General features: G+C 39.5%; 1 protein-coding gene and 1 long non-coding RNA gene across 9 annotated transcripts in view; one reads left to right on the plus strand and one right to left on the minus strand.

The window, feature by feature from the left end:
• Positions 1 to 16,609, minus strand: part of MIA3 (MIA SH3 domain ER export factor 3) — a 935,339-nt gene that overhangs the window by 434,796 nt on the left and 483,934 nt on the right. The gene's annotated exons all lie outside the window — the stretch shown is intronic.
• LOC126937790 (uncharacterized) overlaps positions 1,647 to 16,609 on the plus strand; it is a 216,836-nt gene continuing 201,873 nt past the window's right edge. For 6 of the 8 annotated variants that reach the window (XR_007719850.1, XR_007719849.1, XR_007719852.1 and 3 more), the window contains exons 1-2: positions 1,647 to 1,914; positions 3,335 to 16,398. This is a non-coding gene — a long non-coding RNA (uncharacterized LOC126937790). The remainder of the gene's footprint in view (positions 1,915 to 3,334; positions 16,399 to 16,609) is intronic. The other 2 variants (XR_007719851.1, XR_007719853.1) reach the window with 2 other exon arrangements.

Raw genomic sequence — 16,609 nt, forward strand, 5'->3', positions numbered from 1 at the left:
TCTGGGAATCTACTCTGAAGAAAGGACCAAAGTTATAGAAAAAGCTTTACGCCTGAGGATGATCTTTGCAATGTTATAAAGAGAGGTAGAAAGTGTACTTACTCTGTGTTGAGATGTGCAAAGGAAATGTAACTTCCCTTTTCTTTTTTCCTGTAACTTACCTAATCTTCCCCTTGAGTGCTCATCCTGCCATTCCGCCACCCTCTCTCTGCCTTGTGGGGAAAGGAGAAATCTAAGTGTGTTCTCATCTGGTTAAGTTAGCTCAGTCTCTTTGGGATAATACTCAGTTTTTCATTTTCTTGCCCCTCCCCGTTGTCCTCACCAAATGGTATCTGGGTGTGTAGCGCAGGGTGTGAATGTCCCCTCATGGCCACCAGATGACCTCAGAAGCACATGAACAGGTCTTTGCTCTATCCTCTGCCTTCCTGGCCTCTGTGGTAATGACCCTTTTCCCTGGACATTCATCTGATGCTGAAGTTTAGGGGTGACGAATCCATGGGGGCTCTTTGGGCACAACCAGGGCCTGGTGACTGACTCAGTCCCAGTCCCACCTCAGTGCAGGTTGGAGCACCTGAGTCTGAGGTCTGGTGGTGACCCCCACCCCTCATTCATCCTTAGTGTGGGTAGCTTGTGCCATAGCCCTTAGCTTCAGGGTCACTCAGTTTTGTCTGAGAGTCAGCTTCTAGGAGCTGACTACTCAGTCACAACCTTTCCTCAGCTGGGCATGCAGGAACATCTGCCCTTTACTGTACACATGGAAGTGCTAACCTAGACTGTCTCTCTCCCTGATGCCCCAGCAATCCTGGGTTGTGACCTTGTGACCCGTGAAGCATCATTCGGAGTCCTGACGGGAGGCCAGGCTAGAGTCCCTTCTGCTTTCCAGTTTTTTCTTCTAAAATGCACCCCATTTAGGGAGGTGACATTATGGATGATATTTTTTCTTGCCATTTTTTATATGTTGCTAGATATGATTGTAATGCTTTTTATAAATCATAAGAAGATGTTTTTTAAACTATGGTCTGTGGAAGAAGCTGGTTTGCACCCTAATTAAAGGGGGGCTCTAATACTGTGTTTGAGTACAAGCAGTCAAGCAGCATAGGACTGACTCTTAAAACATGTAGATGAGGCCACGCTGGGCAGGACAATCATTATAGGTGGGTAATGGAGACAGGCTCCACTGTCACACTCTGGTCTTCTCCTCCACACCACCTCCATCCCTTCTTTTCTATACTTTCTTGGAGACAGACCCACTGTCCCTGCAGTCAAATCAGAAAGTGAAGGACATCACGCCTGTAATCCCAGCACTTTGGGAGGCCTTGGTAGGCAGATCATGAGGTCGGGAGATGGAGACCATCTTGGCTGGCATGGTGAAACCCCATCTCTACTAAAAAAATACAAAAAATTAGCTGGGAGTGGTGGCGGGCACCTGTAGTCCCAGCTACTTGGGAAGCTGAGGCAGGAGAATGGCGTGAACCTGGGAGGCGGAGCTTGCAGTGAGCTGAGATCACGCCACTGCACTCCAGCCTGAGTGACAGAGAGAGACTCAGTCTCAAAAAAAAAAAAAAAAAAAGAAAAAAAAAGAAAGTGAAGGACATGTATGAATGTGAAGCCCTCAGGGTTCACCACCTAATGGACTCTGCTGCCTTGGCCTGGAGAACTTGCGTTCTAGAGAGCAGAATTTTCAACATTTTCAGGAAGGAAGTCATTTGATTGAGAAAGGATACAGGGCACAGTGACATTTGGCAAGGGAAAGGCTAATTTAGGATTTGGTCGGCAAGGTGAGCAGTTTCTTCTGAGGAGGAGTTCTCTGAAGAAGAAACTGCTGTTTCTGAAGAACTTCTTCAGAAAGTTCTTCTGAAGAAGACCCTGGCCCCATGTTCAGCCTCTCCTGGGTCTGCTGTATAACTGGATTAGGTAGGTATTTATATTTACCTCCTTATCTCTTATTTAATAGGTGCCTCATTTAAGTCCTCAAATGCTTGTTCACAGTTTCCATCATTTCTTGAATTTAATTCAATGACAGCATTGCAAAACCTTTCAGCAGGAAATGGCTATAATATGTTTTGCAGACATCAGAAATACCCCAAAGAGAAAGTTAATGGGAGAGAACATAATAAGCCTTTTTACGAAGAATAAAATGTGGGATATATTTTATCTTAACAGTTTTCAACAAAGCCCCTGGAGGTTGTTTTCATGTGGGTAGAAGTTTTTCATTAAAGTAGAAGTCTTTTTTTTTTTTTTTTTTTTTTTTTAATTTGAAACTTTTTTTGTCTTAAGTATTTCTATCCCCTAAGGAAATCTCAGGACAAGCGCCCTCATCTCCAGAGGTCTCCCAATTATATTGGTTAATATAGATTGTAGACACATCAGAACAAGCATTACAAAAGGCTTCTTTTTCATTTCCATAAGAATTTTCTTTTGGGGAAGAGGTTCTTTTAGGTAAAATTGTCTTCTTAATAAGACACAGAAAGGTGCAAAAATCATGTTAAGTGATCTTGGGGATTCCTTTCTCTTGTTACGGGTGATACAAATCAGAATCTGATTCATGGGGTGGTGTGTGTGTGTGTTAGATGTGTTCACCAGCATAAATCAGACCACAGTGGAAGCTCAGCATAATTGTCAACACTAAGGTGCACTTATTGGGAGGGTGTGGACACTGTTCTCACAAAGTCCTTAAGCCCCACTTTACAGTCAAAGCAGCATCCATAAATTCTCTCACCATTTCTCTTATAGTATCTTTAATTCTTTCACTTTTGATTCAAATGGCACACAATTCAAGTTTACTTATTAAGTTTTGGTCTTAAAAATTATTCTCAGTTGATGCCATCAAGTAAAAATTCTTGAATATGAGAACTTAAACATGTCTGGTATGTAAAATCCAACAACGAGGCTGCTTATTCTTTACAGTCCCTTGATTATAAATAATTGTAATTAGTTTGGAGACAGAGGACTCTGGGGTCAAATCTCTCATTAACTGGGATGTTAGGAAATCTCTTTAGGTTTTTCTTTTTTTACAGGTTGATTTTGAGCATTTCTTAATATCATGTTTTAAGAAAAGTGGAAGACAAATTTGAGGAAAAAATTGCTGAGCCAATTTCAAACAGCAAGAATGATCTGTATCAATTAGGCACTGAGCCTGAATTTGCATTCCATGCAGTGCACACTAACCTCTTGCATATATGGTATTTTGTATTTGGGGTAGACATGAGTTGACTGGCTTAGGGTAAAGTTCCAAGCAGCTTTATCACAAATAAGAATTAAAATATCAATTTATACTTGGTGTGATTTGACTTCGTGTCCCCACCCAAATCTTACCTTGAATTGTAATCCCCAGGTGTTGAAGGAAGAACCTGGTGGGAGATGATTGGATCACGGGGGCAGTTTCCTCTATGCTGTTGTGGTGATAGTGAGTGAGTTCTCATGAGATCTGATGGTTTTGTAAGCATTTGGCAAGTTCTTCCTTCACTCACCTAGCTCTCCTGACTCCTTGTGAAAGAAGACACCTGCTTCCCCTCCTGCTTCTGCCAATATTGTAAGTTTCCTGAGGTTTCTCCAGCCATGCGGAATTGTGAGTCAATTAAACCTCTTTCCTTTATAAATTACCCAGTCTTGGGTACTTCCTTATAGCAGTGTGAGAGTGGACTAATACAATACTCAAGACAAAAAATAACTATTTGAGGTGAGGGATATGTTAGTTAATTTAATCAATCCGTACATACATCATAACATCACTTTGTACCCCATAAATATATACAATGATATTTTGTCAATTTATAATAAAATACAAAAAGCTCCAAGTCAATTACATTCTCCACTATATAATCATAGATACAGAAAGCAACACCCGCCACAACCTGAAGTCAAAAGAAAAATTTACTAAGATTACACCACAGAGCACCGTATCACTCTATCGCATGCATGCAGTTGAAAGTGGATTCTTCTCCTATTGGCTCCTCTATTAAGACTGTGTATGTATCAGTGCCCGTGAGCTTGGTATTAACTAACTGGTCTGACTGTCCATCTTGTGGTTTGAACTCTGAGAATTATTACAAACCCTAGAAGAGGTAGTCTCTCTATTTGCTTATGAATGCTTAGGTAGTACAGAGCCCTGCCCTAATGATGGGGCAATGTCTTGATATTTTGGTCTTTAGCTCCACATAAAGGGTAACAGTTTACAGTGACCCATAGCAAAGCTATTTTATTTCATTTTTTAAATTGAATTTCAATAGCTCTAAGGGTACAAGTGGTTTTTGGTTACATGGATGAATTGCATAGTGGTGGAGTCGTGGCTTTTAGTGTAATCTGTCACCCGAATAGTATATATTGTACCCAATAGGTAGTTTTTCATCCCTCATCCCCCTTTCCCCCTTCTGAGCCTCCAGTGTTCATTATGCAATCCTGTATGCTCCTGTATAGCCATAGATTAGCTTCCTTTTACAAGTGAGAACACACAGTATTTGGTTTTCCCTTCCTGAGTTACTTAACTTAGGATAATAGCCTCCAGTTTCATCTAAGTTGCTGTAAAAGATATTATTTCATTACTTTTTAGTGGCTGAGTTTTGTATGGGCAAAATAAATTATGACTAAGACCCCAAAAGCATAGCAAAAGAAATAACCAGTAGAGTGTACAGACAATTTACAGAATGGGAACAAATACTCACAATCTTTACATCTGACAAAGGACTAATATTAAGAACCTACAAGGAATTCAAACAAATCAGCAAAAAATAAAAAACCCAAATAATCCCGTTAAAAAATGGGCAAACAATATGAATAGTTATGCTGAAGTGTGACAGAGGCCCCTGAAGGGCCATCTTTAGTTCTTATGCAGTCACTGTAAGAACTTCGCTCCAATGCAGTATGTCCCACCAAAAATGAAGAGAATGGAGCTCCTGAGATGTCCCTTGAGGAGCCCCATGAGAATCTGGAAGCAAAGGCTAGGAAGAGTGGTTCTGGCTGGTGTGACAAGACCACTCCCAGGGAAGCAGCTGGGAAAATCACAGAGACGCTAGTTTAGCTGCAGGGCTGTACCTCAGGGAGTGACTCCATGTAATGGCCAAGAACCATTATGTGCCACCCTGATCACCAAAGTAAAAAGAACAAAAATCAAAAAACTATTCAAAAACTTCTCTCTCCTCTCATTAAACTTGAGCCATGGCTATACTGAACTATTTTGGCAGGAAGAGGGGTAGCCAAGAAGGAAACAGGAGAAAATACATACTTAAATCACTATGGATTTTTTTTAGTTTTTAAGTTTTGTGGGTACATATGGGATACATGAGATGTTTTGATACAGGCATGCGATATGCAATAATCTCATTATGAATTTTGAGCTGTGAATGGTAGAATCCCAAACTTCATCTCTAATTTGGTTTAAAAATACTGGAGGATTCCAATCAGTACACACACATGCACACCCACACAGACACACACGTACACGCACACACACATAAACACGCATATATCCAAAGTATAATCTATTTTTGTTTTTGATTTAATTTGTAGAGATTTTCTGCCTGGAATCAAATTTGCAAGTTCAGATTAAGCTTAGAATAAAAAAAATACATCCCTCAGTTTAGGAGATGAAGGAGTTATAGAAAAATATTTTCTGAAGAAGCGTTTTCATAAAATTAGAAATTACTTTTAGAATTCTATTAAAGTCGGGCTTGGAGAGTTCATCTCTCACTATATAGCCTTGTGTTGTAAGGCAGATCAGTGGCTGGGGTGCCTGTTGTGGGTGTATGTTCAGGAGTGATTGAAGCCAAATCTGTGGCTGTGTCAGTAAATGACTTGAAAACTGAATGTGATACTTGAGTAGGTGTTTTTCTAGTTTATAATTTAGTCTGTCTTTTTTACCTTCATAATATTTTATTCAACAAATTGCTAAGCTCTGATCACACTTGGAGATGTGACTACAGATCAGTTTAATGAAAGTCTCAAGGAAAGAATGAGGGTTACTTCAAAAATTAAAAATTTTGTCTTAGATGGGCAGTTAGGTCAGACGGACTTACAGAGGCTTAAACTGCCCTGTGATCATACCACCCCCTCAAAATGGGAAACAATTTTTATTTCTCATTCAATTTGTACTCTCTGTTCTTTGCCCACCTCCAAAAGCAGAATAACCAACCTCCTATTGAATTGTTTGTTTGTAACTGCTTTGACCCAGTTAGTCAAATCATAGAACTGTTCAAAGTTTCAGAATTGAACATTGAAGTATTGACTTTTCTGTTCACATATTTAGAATTTTACGTCCCAAAATGGTAGGGAAGACTTACCCTATAGTAATTTATTTGTGTTAGTGTTAAACATGAAACGTTGTAACTGACCCTTTTTTTTGTTTTTTTTTTGTTTTTGAGATGGAGTATTACTCTGACATCTAGGCTGGGGTGCAGTGGAGCAATCTTGGCTCACTGCAACCTCTGCCTGCTGGGTTCAAGAGATTCTCCTTCCTCAGCCTCCCAAGTAGCTTGGACTACAGGCATCTGCCATCACATCTGGCTAATATTTGTATTTTTAGTAGAGATGGGGTTTCACCACGTTGGTCAGGCTGGTCTTGAACTCCTGACCTCAAATGTTGCACTCGCCATGGCCTCCTAAAGTGCTTGGATTACAGGCATGAGCCACCATGCCGGGCCTGTGTAACTGACTCTTAAAGTATTAAAGAAATATTATAGAAGTAAAAAAGAACTCACACAAAAAGGGCTTAATTTGAGGGAGGCTTATTTCTGTTTACAGTGTATTTAGCACCTTCCTTCCCTCTCCTTCTCTCCAAAAAAAAAAAAAAAAAAAAAAAAAAGAAAATGCAGTTTGAAATTCACTGAAACAGAGCCAGAAAGTCTTGAGATTTTTGAGTTAAGGTAAGAAAGATGGTTGGATAAAATTAATGCATAATTTCTCAGTGAATAAAGTTGTAGCTCTCATATATTAAGTAGGTAAGTTTACACACTGATATGTAGAAAATGGCTAAAATATTTAAAAAGCATGTTTTACTGGCCGGGCGCGGTGGCTCACGCCTGTAATCCCAGGGCTTTGAGAGGCCGAGGCGGCGGATCACGAGGTCAGGGGATCGCGACCATCCTGGCTAACACGATGAAACCCCGTGTCTACTAAAAAAATACAAAAAAATTCACCGGGCATGGTGGCAGGCGCCTGTAGTCCCAGCTACTCGGGAGGCTGAGGCAGGAGAATGGCGTGAACCCAGGTGGCAGAGCTTGCGGTAAGCAGAGATCGAGCCACTGCACTCCAGCCTGGGCTACTGAGCGAGACTCTGTCTCAAAAAAAAAAAAAAAAAAAAAAAAAAAAAAAAGAGGCATGTTTTACTAATCTGTTTTAAGTTACACCATGTTCAGAGTTCTATGTAAGGTAGGGTTTTATTTTTCTTTTTAGGATAGTTGGTATAATAATAGTAAGAACTGTCCCATATGTTAGTGAATTACATATGTGCATCTTGAAACTAAAAATTGTGAACACTGGAAAGCACCATTGTGACACAGAGTAAGCATCTTAGTAATATACAAAAATTAATGTAAATGAAAGTTAAAATTATATTACTGTGAAACTCATCTTCCAACTCCAAGTTAAGCTTTAGAAATATGTATTAGTGAGTAACTGTTAAGAGCTTTGAATATACTACACATTCCTGTACAAGCCAGAATTATTTCTTTGTGACTTATTATTCAACTTGGCAATTGCTTTTGATTTGCTGGGTTTTGCAACATGGTAGAATATATTTACTCTATTTGAAACTATTCATTCCTATGAACTGTTTTTTAAAATTGTCTACTATATGTAACATACAATAAAACTACCTGTGCTGAAACTTGGGGAAAATTTAGGTCCTTTTAAAAAAAGTATTAGTAATCATTGACTACATTTATGATAAAAGCACTTGCTTGGTTTACTTAGATAACACAGTTGGTAGAAATGATAAATACATAAAGTATTAACGCCTTGTGAATGCATTGGATTTAATTAAATAAACATTTTGTAATCACTTGGTAAGAATTATAAACTTAATTTTTGCACTAAACTAAAATGAAACATTACTTTTTTTTAATGTGTCACAGATGTAGGCTTGCATTATTTGTAGGTTTGTGTGAGCTAGTCCATCAATTTCTAAAAATCTAAGGTTTCTAATTAAAACACAAGGAAAGAGTCTTCTTTTTGAAGGAAGTAACTGTAGTTTTGCCTTTTTTTTTTTTTTTTTTTTACAATAGCCACACAAGAAAATAAAATACTTAGAAATAAATTTAATCAAGGAGTTGGAAGATCTCTACAAGGAGAACTACAAAACACTTATGAAAGAAAGTATAGATGATACAAACAAATGAAAAAACATCCCATGATTATGAATTGAAAGAATCAATGTCATTAAAATGACCCTGTTGCCCAAAGCAATCTACAGATTCAACCCAGTTCCTATCAAATTAACAACATCATTTTCAACAGAATTAGGAAAAAAAGCCCTAAAGTTTATATGGAACAAAAAAAATGAAGCTCTAATAATCAAAACAATTCTGTAGGAATCACATTACCTAGGTTCAAATTATACCACAAGTCTATGATAACTAAAACAGCATGGCACTGGTACCAAAGTAGACATATAGATTAATGAAACAGAATACAGAACCCCGAAGTAAGCCACATGACTACAATCAACTAATCTGCAACTAAATTGACAAAAATAAACAACTAGAAAAGGACACTGTATTTAATAAATGGTGCTGGAAAAATTGGCAGACCATATGCAGAAGAGTTAAACTGGACCCCCTGCCTCTCATCATATACAAAAATTAACTCAAGATAGATTAAGGACTTAAAGATAAGACCTGAAACTATAAAAATCCTAGGAAAAGCTTTTCTGGACATTGGCGTATGCAAAGAATTTATGACAAAGACCCCCAAAACAAAACAAAAAATAGACAAAAAAGCTCTGCACAGCAAAATAAATAATCAACAGAGTAAACAGACAACCTAAAGAATGGGAGAAAATATTTGCAAATTATGCTTTCAACAAAGGATTAATAATCACCATCTACAAGAAACTCAAATAACTCAACAAAAAACAACAAAAAGCCCTATTATAAACCAGGCAAATGACATGAACAGACATTTCTCAGAAGAAATACAAGAAGCCAACAAACCTATGAAAAATTCTCAACATCACTAATCATCAAAGAAATGCAAATTAAAACCATAAAGAGGTATCATTTTATATCAGTTAGAATGGTTATTATTAAAAAGTCAAAAGACTGGGCATGGTGGCTCACACCTGTAATCCCAGCACTTTGGGAGGCCAAGGTGGGTGGATCACCAGGTCAGGAGATCAAGACCATCCTGGCTAACACGTTGAAACCCTCTCTCTACTAAAAATACAAAAAATTAGCTGGGCGTGGTGGTGGGCGCCTATAGTCCCAGCTACTCAGGAGGCTGAGGCGGGAGAATGGCATGAACCCGGGAGGTGGAGCTTGCAGTGAGCCGAGATCGCGCCACTGCACTCCAGCCTGGGTGACAGAGAGAGACTCCGTTTCAAAAAAAAAAAAGAAATACAAAAAGTCAAAACACAACAAGTGTTGAAATGGATGTGGAGGAAAGGGAACACTGTTGGTGGCAATGTAAATTAGTTCAACTTCTGTAGAAAACAGTATAGAGATTTCTCAAAGAGCTGAAAGTAGAACTAACATTCAATCCAGCGATTCCACTACTAGGTGTATACCCAAAGAAAAGTAAATCATTATATAAACAAGACATTTGCACTTGCATGTTTATTGCAGCACAATTCACAAGAGCAAATTCATGGAACCAACCTAAGTGTCCATCAGTGACTGACTGGATAAAGAAAATACTATGCAGCCACAAGAAAGAATATTTTTTGCAGCAACATGGATGGAACTGGAGGCCATTATACTAAGTGAAATAACACAGAAACAGAAAACCAAATACTGCACGTTCTTGCGTATAAGTGGGAGCTAAACAATAGGTACACGTGGCCATAAAGATGAAAATAATAGACAATGGAGACTTCAAAAGGTGGTAGAGGGCTCCACAAAATGACCTACTAGGTACAGTGTTCACTATTTGGGTGGTGGGTAAACTAGAATACCAATCCTGATCATTACACAGTGTACTCATGTAACAAACATGCACGTGTACCCCAGAGTCTAAAATAAAATAAAATAAATTTTAAAAAATAAATCCATATTAAAAGGAGATGACAGAGCCAAAATAAAAGAACTATGGGTTGACAGGACAACTGGATTAAAATTAGCATCAGTTTCATTGAAAAGGGCTAATTTGAAGACAAATCTTTTGACTCCAGCTCTTTAGAGGATCTAAAGTGGCCTTGATGGACAGGGGAAAAAATCACAACATGGAATTCCTTGAATACAAATTTATTGACTTTAAATAATTTTGTCTAATGTTATGTATACACAATTAAAAAAAAACACCTCTTTACCCTGTTAAAAATATGTAGAAAATTAAAAATTTTTAAAAATAAAATAAAAATAAAAAAGAGGCATCAAACCATGGGACCACAGGGACCAAGAGGTAAGCTATAAAAAGTCCACTTCTACACTGAAGCATCCCCTACAGGATCCTGTCCAGAGACACAGAAGGAGATAATGCTGCTGCTCAGTGCTTTTTGTCATTTTATGCTCTCTCCTACCTGCCCAAGTCCTAGTCCAACCTGCTTTGTCACCCACTGCCTGCCTATGGTACTTCCTTCTCTGGTCTTCACTGTTCTCCATGGTCAAATGGACATATCTCTGATCACACATATTCATTGTATGGAATGTGTGCAGTGATGGAAATAATATGAAAGGGCTATGAACACGGTAGTAGGGAAAGGAAGCTGGGGCACTGTTTTTTTCCCATTTTCCCAATTCCTGCATCAGAACCACTCTCCTATGCCCCAACTCCCTAACTCTATCTTAGCCCTTTGATCCATCTTTGCTTACAGTGGGGCAAAACTACACGGTGTTCCAAGAACAGGGACTAATATTACAGCCCCATTCCTTCTCTCTTCTATTTTCCGTGATCACCCTTAAACCTAGAAACCGGGACCATTTCCCTGGTTGGTAGGTCCTCCTCACTAGACCAAAAGGGAGAGGAATATATGTTTCGCAGTGGGCATTCAGTCAGGGAATATTCCGAGGACTGGGTGTGAGATACAAGTTGGAGTTGGTCTGAGCATCTTCCAGTTACTGATTTTGACTCATTTGAACAAGTGAGTAAGTGGAGCTGTCATTTGAAAAAAATGACAAGAAAGCTACCTTGAATTTCTCCCTCTCAATCCCAGCCTTCACCTTTTTCTGCTTCTTTGTGCTCTTGTCCTCCAGCCCTCTTTTCTCCTGTTATTCCTCAATTTTCAGACCTGTATCTTACTCTCTTATTTCATCCAACTTTTTTGTTTTCTGCTCTGTTCCCTGTCTGACTGACATCATCCCTGCCCACTACACTACCTTAAGGATCCCTCTACCCAGCTCTTCTGTTAGTTTTAAGTCATGCATTTGCCACTGCCATGTTTATCAGTGTTCCAATTTCCGTTATACCTCTCCCCCTGCTGCTCCTCCTAGCCCTTGTTTCTAGATCCTTGTACTCTAGTCTCCACTCCTAATCCAGCCACTTACAACCAGACTTTATGATTCCCAAATCTCATCCTGGAGAGTTGGTTTCCTTCCTATTGGGACAGTTCTTGGGTAGTTCAGAATTACCAGGACTGCGGATTCCCAGCAGCCTGACCTAGTGTACATAGGGAACGCAAGACGATGGCATGCTAGTATTCAGCCTCATCTATTCCTTTCCCCTCCTGCCTGATCAGCCAGCCTGTATGAGACTGTACATTTGTAAATGGTTTCTCCATGGAACTTGGTCTGTAACCACAGGGCAATCTCCAGGACCAGTGACATAGAAGGTAGAGGAGAATAAGGAGTGAAAAGCACCTAACCTATTCTTGAGGAGGGAAATGAGTGGCTAAAGTGAGGTCCAGTCATAGGTTCATTACCTCCTGAGTCTGACCCTTGACAATGAGCCCTTTCCTGGTGGTATCCAGAGGTGGTTCTAGTAACCAGGCTGGGTCCTGAGAAGTGAGGGCAGGGCAGTACTACAGGGGCACTGTTGCTTGGAGACAGTATGTGACTCTGTTGCCTGAAGACAGCAGAAGGCTGGGGACAAGGACATCAGAGACGGGGGGCTGAGAGACCACCAGAATGGACTAAGCAGCACTAAGACCATGGCAGGACACCCAAGGGAGAACGTGATCACAGATGAGGTCCATCAGAACCAAATCTTGTGGCAACTGTTCTCAAAGGACTATAAACCCAGAAGGTCTACATACAGTATCATGTGAATCCCCTTTGCAGGGTTTACATGATCATTAGGAAGCCCCTATCTTAGCATGATATAACCTGGAGGAATCTGCAGATGCCATGTTTCTGAATCTCATTTGCCATGCTGCCAGAGACCAAGGAAGAAATACCCAGAGACACAGACTGAAAATCAGGAAACTGGATGGACTCAGAGCCATTGCAGCCTGGCCTTCTCATCTGTTCACACAACTCCAGTCTAGGGCATGTGTCTCTGATGCAGTAAGTCTGGGTTTTATTGGTAAGGAGAGGAGTGAATAGGCTAATCATTCACAATAGCTTCTCTTCAGATGTGGGGGTTAGCCTTGGAGAGAGGAGACTGGGAGAAAGAAGCTTTCATCAGAGGCCTCCACTTCTTACTTTCACGAGGAAGGACTGAGTCCAAAGGGGAGAGAGTAAAGACTTGGTTCACGGGTGCAAAGCGTGCATGTGGAAATGTTGCACCTTTGAACCTCCAGGACATCTTGTGACAGACAGGCTTAACATGACAGGAAGGACAAGTGTGGCTGGCCTAGCCAGGCCTGCCCTGCTTGGACCCTCCTAGGCTTTGCAGAGAACAGATTGCATATGCCTCCAGATCAGTGATGCCTCTGGAATTTCAGAGGGTTAACCGAGAGTGCCATGGCCACAGGCAGAACCATCCCAGGGTCTACAATATCACCATTCTGTACAAGGCTAAAATGTGGAGCCTTGGGGAAGATAATTGCCTCAAGTAGCATCCCAGCAGTGGAGTGGGCCTCTGGATTTAATGCCCTAAATGTTCACTGTCCAGGGAAATAAATTACTTAAAAAATAAAATTGTTGATTTGTTACAACGCAAATTCTTTACTTATTAAAGTTCAAAATAAATTAGTGCTTTTACTTCTTCCTGAACAATTCAAAGCCCTGAGAACATTTTAGTTCCATTTGTCTTCCTCCAAATGTATAAGTGATTTGTTTTCGTGTATTTTAAATTCTCACTATCTTTAAAGCCCCACAGACTTTATTATAACTGCCTATACAATCAGCATTGATTTGGATAAACACATATAATTTCCCTTTTCTTGACATTTATTCTTTCCTACATCTTCATGCTTCTATCTAGGAATATTTTCCTTTTTCCGGAAGAACTCTTTTTATATTGCCTTTAGTACAGGTCCACTGGTAATTAATTCTCTCAGTCTTTATTTCAGAATGTCTTTAGCCTTTTGGGGGGGATATTTTTGATAAATACAAAATTTCAGTTTGGCATTTACTCTTTTCCCACACTTTGAAGATGTCCCTATATTATTTTCTGGTTCCATATTTTCCATGAAGAAGTCAGCAATAAATCTTGGTGCTCTTATGAAAGCAAGGTGTCTGCTCCCTGGCTTCTTATACATTTTTACTGTCATTTTTTTCCCCAATAATTTTACTATAATGGGCTTGGATGTGGTTTCCTTTGTTTTTATCATGCTTGGTGTTCATTGTGATTATTGAATATATGGTTCGAGGTCTTTTGTAAGTTTTGGAAAATTCTTAACTCTTAACCTCCAAATATTACTTTACTGCATTCTTTCCTCTCTGACATTATAATTATTCATATATTAGATTTTCCTTCAGTATCCCATATAGCTGTTTCTCTTTTATCTATATTTTCTCTCTTTTTCTCTCTCTACATGCATTAGTTTCGGTATTTTTATATTGTAGTCCTCTAATTCTTCAATTGTGTCTAAACTGCTATTTAAGCCCATAATTTCAGTTATTATATTTTTGGTTCTAGAATTATCATCTGACTTATTTTTCAGTTTTATATTCTATCCATTTTTTCTTGTCTTTTGAGTCTTTAATCATACTGTTTGAAAGTCTGTGTTTGCTATTACATTAATCTGTATCTCTGTGACTCTACTTTTTTTTTTCTGTTTCTCTTGATTTTTAGTCATATGGGTCTGTCTTCCAATGTTCCTGGTTATTTTTGATTCAGACAGTCATTATGTACAGAAAATTAGAGATAATTTTAGTCTTTTGATGCTATTATATTCCTGCAGAGGGGATTTACATTTGCTTCTGGCAGGCAGCTAGTCTAGGAGCATTCAGGTCACATTAATCCAATCAGGAATTGAGATGATTTAAAGCTGGGCTTCTGTGCCTGTAGCGGTTCCTGTGTTACACTGCCTATCTCTCTCCCTTCTTGACAAAGGATGAGCCCAAGTTTATTTCCCAGGTTGCCAGAAATGAGGCTTGCACTCAGCCCTAAGCTGTCAGTCCTCTACAGATACTGTCCATAGCTAAAGAGAAGCATTTTGGCCTAGGTCATACTCTCTTCCCAAAGGCAGTCTGCATGCAATGACTGGTTAATGTAGGGGTATAAAGTCTTGGCTCCCTTCTCCCAACTAGGGAGAATGCTGAAGGGCTGCTTCAGCTTCAAAGCTTCCTGAGGGATTGGCTGAGTCTTTTCTTGAGACTGTATCATAGCTCAACTTCTTCCTATGCCCACATTTGCTTCTTTCCCTTCCCTCATAGGTGATGATCCAAGGAAACTTCTGATTAAATTTCCTGAATGATAATATCTACCACTAAGCCTTTTACTTTTTTTTTTTTTTTTTTGAGACAGAGTCTCTCTGTCACCCAGGCTAGAGTGCAGTGGCACAATCTCAGCTCACTGCAAACTCCACCCCCGGGTTCAAACTATTCTCTTGCCTCAACCTCCTGAGTAGCTGGGATTACAGGCACCCATCACCACGCCTGGCTAATTTTTGTATTTTTAGTAGAGGTGGGGTTTCATCATGTTGGACAGGCTGGTCTCGAACTCCTGACCTTGTGATTCGCATGCTTTGGCCTCCGAAAGTGCTGGGATTACAGGCATAGGCCACCGTGCCTGGCCCCTTTTAATGTTTTTGGTCCATCATTTTTTTTCCTTGGGTGTGAGCCTTTGAGTCCAACCCTAATCTTTCGAGGTTTGCTAGGGTTCTTCTTCATTGGCAGACCATGAACTCTACCATTTGTCATCATAGGGTCTTTGGTGAGATTTTCTAGGTTTCTCAATCACACTTTCATAATTGGTAAACACCTAAGAGGAAAAGTGGCTCCAAATGCTGGGCTTATGTCTTTTGTCTTCTTGTTTTTCCCAGATATTGGCTCTACAATTTCATATTGTGCTTATAGCTCTCTTGGGCTTTCAAAAAATTATTTTTCAAATTTTGTCTCTAGTTGTTTTTACCCAATCTGCTATTGTCAGAGTGGAACTTCTTACCCCTGTGATTTGAGTTAAAAATTATTAGAAAAGTTTAAAGTTAGAGGCAAATTAACTAAATTCCACAATTGTATGTATACATCTATATATGCCAGACATAGAGCTATATTCTTGGGCTAAAATTCATAATTCATAATTTTAGCCCAAGAATATATTTTCTTACTGTCTTTCTTCCATCAAAGAACTTATAATTTAAAAAGAATTTCTTTGATAGATACATCATTAAGGTATTATCATGACTGATAACGATGAAACATTCAGAATAAAGCTCTATTGACTGAGTTGCCTTTGGTTGCCTTTGGTAGGAAAGCAGAGAAGAGTTGATGTACTAAGTTGCCTTAGTAAGTAGATTTAGCCCCATAACTATGTCTTTCTGCTGAAAGTTAACAGAAGCTTGAGCTGTGGGGCCATGAGTACAAATGATCAGGGGAAGAGGGTGGCACTGCTATGAGGAAGCTTCTTGTACAAGAGCAGAAATAATACATAACTAAGATCTTGGAATCAACAATAATACTAGTCTGAAATAAGTATTTTCTGCTATTGAGCTTACAGGATTGCTGCAACGTGGAGTACTTGGGCAGGTAGTGTAGAGTGAGCAGAAGCAGAAGATGCCAAAACCAAGAAGTATTTTCTAAGAAGGCACTAAAACTCAGCTGTGGACTACAGAGATCAGTGAGCTGCTGAGAAATACCAGCTGGATCAGACAAGCAATGATGATGCCTTGTAAGTCAAGTAGAAGAAAAGGCTGTGAATACTGAGAAGGAGAAGGAACTTTACACAGAGCAGCCTCTACTTCATTGTGCTTGAGATGACAAGGCTGAGGTAAACCCTGATTGTCGTACATTGAGACTGGAGTAGCACTTGTCAGAATCTAAGCAAAATGTGAGGGCAGGACAGGAAAAAGGTTAGGACAAAGTACAAACTTCTTTACTAGGTGTGGCTCAGGCTTCAAAAGTTGGTCTGACACAGAGGGGAACAACAGACATTGGGGGTATATCAGAGCATGGAGAGTCGGAGGAGGGAAAGGATCAGG

Source organism: Macaca thibetana, chromosome 1 (genome assembly GCF_024542745.1).
Source record: "Macaca thibetana thibetana isolate TM-01 chromosome 1, ASM2454274v1, whole genome shotgun sequence".
NCBI classification, from domain to species: domain Eukaryota; kingdom Metazoa; phylum Chordata; class Mammalia; order Primates; family Cercopithecidae; genus Macaca; species Macaca thibetana.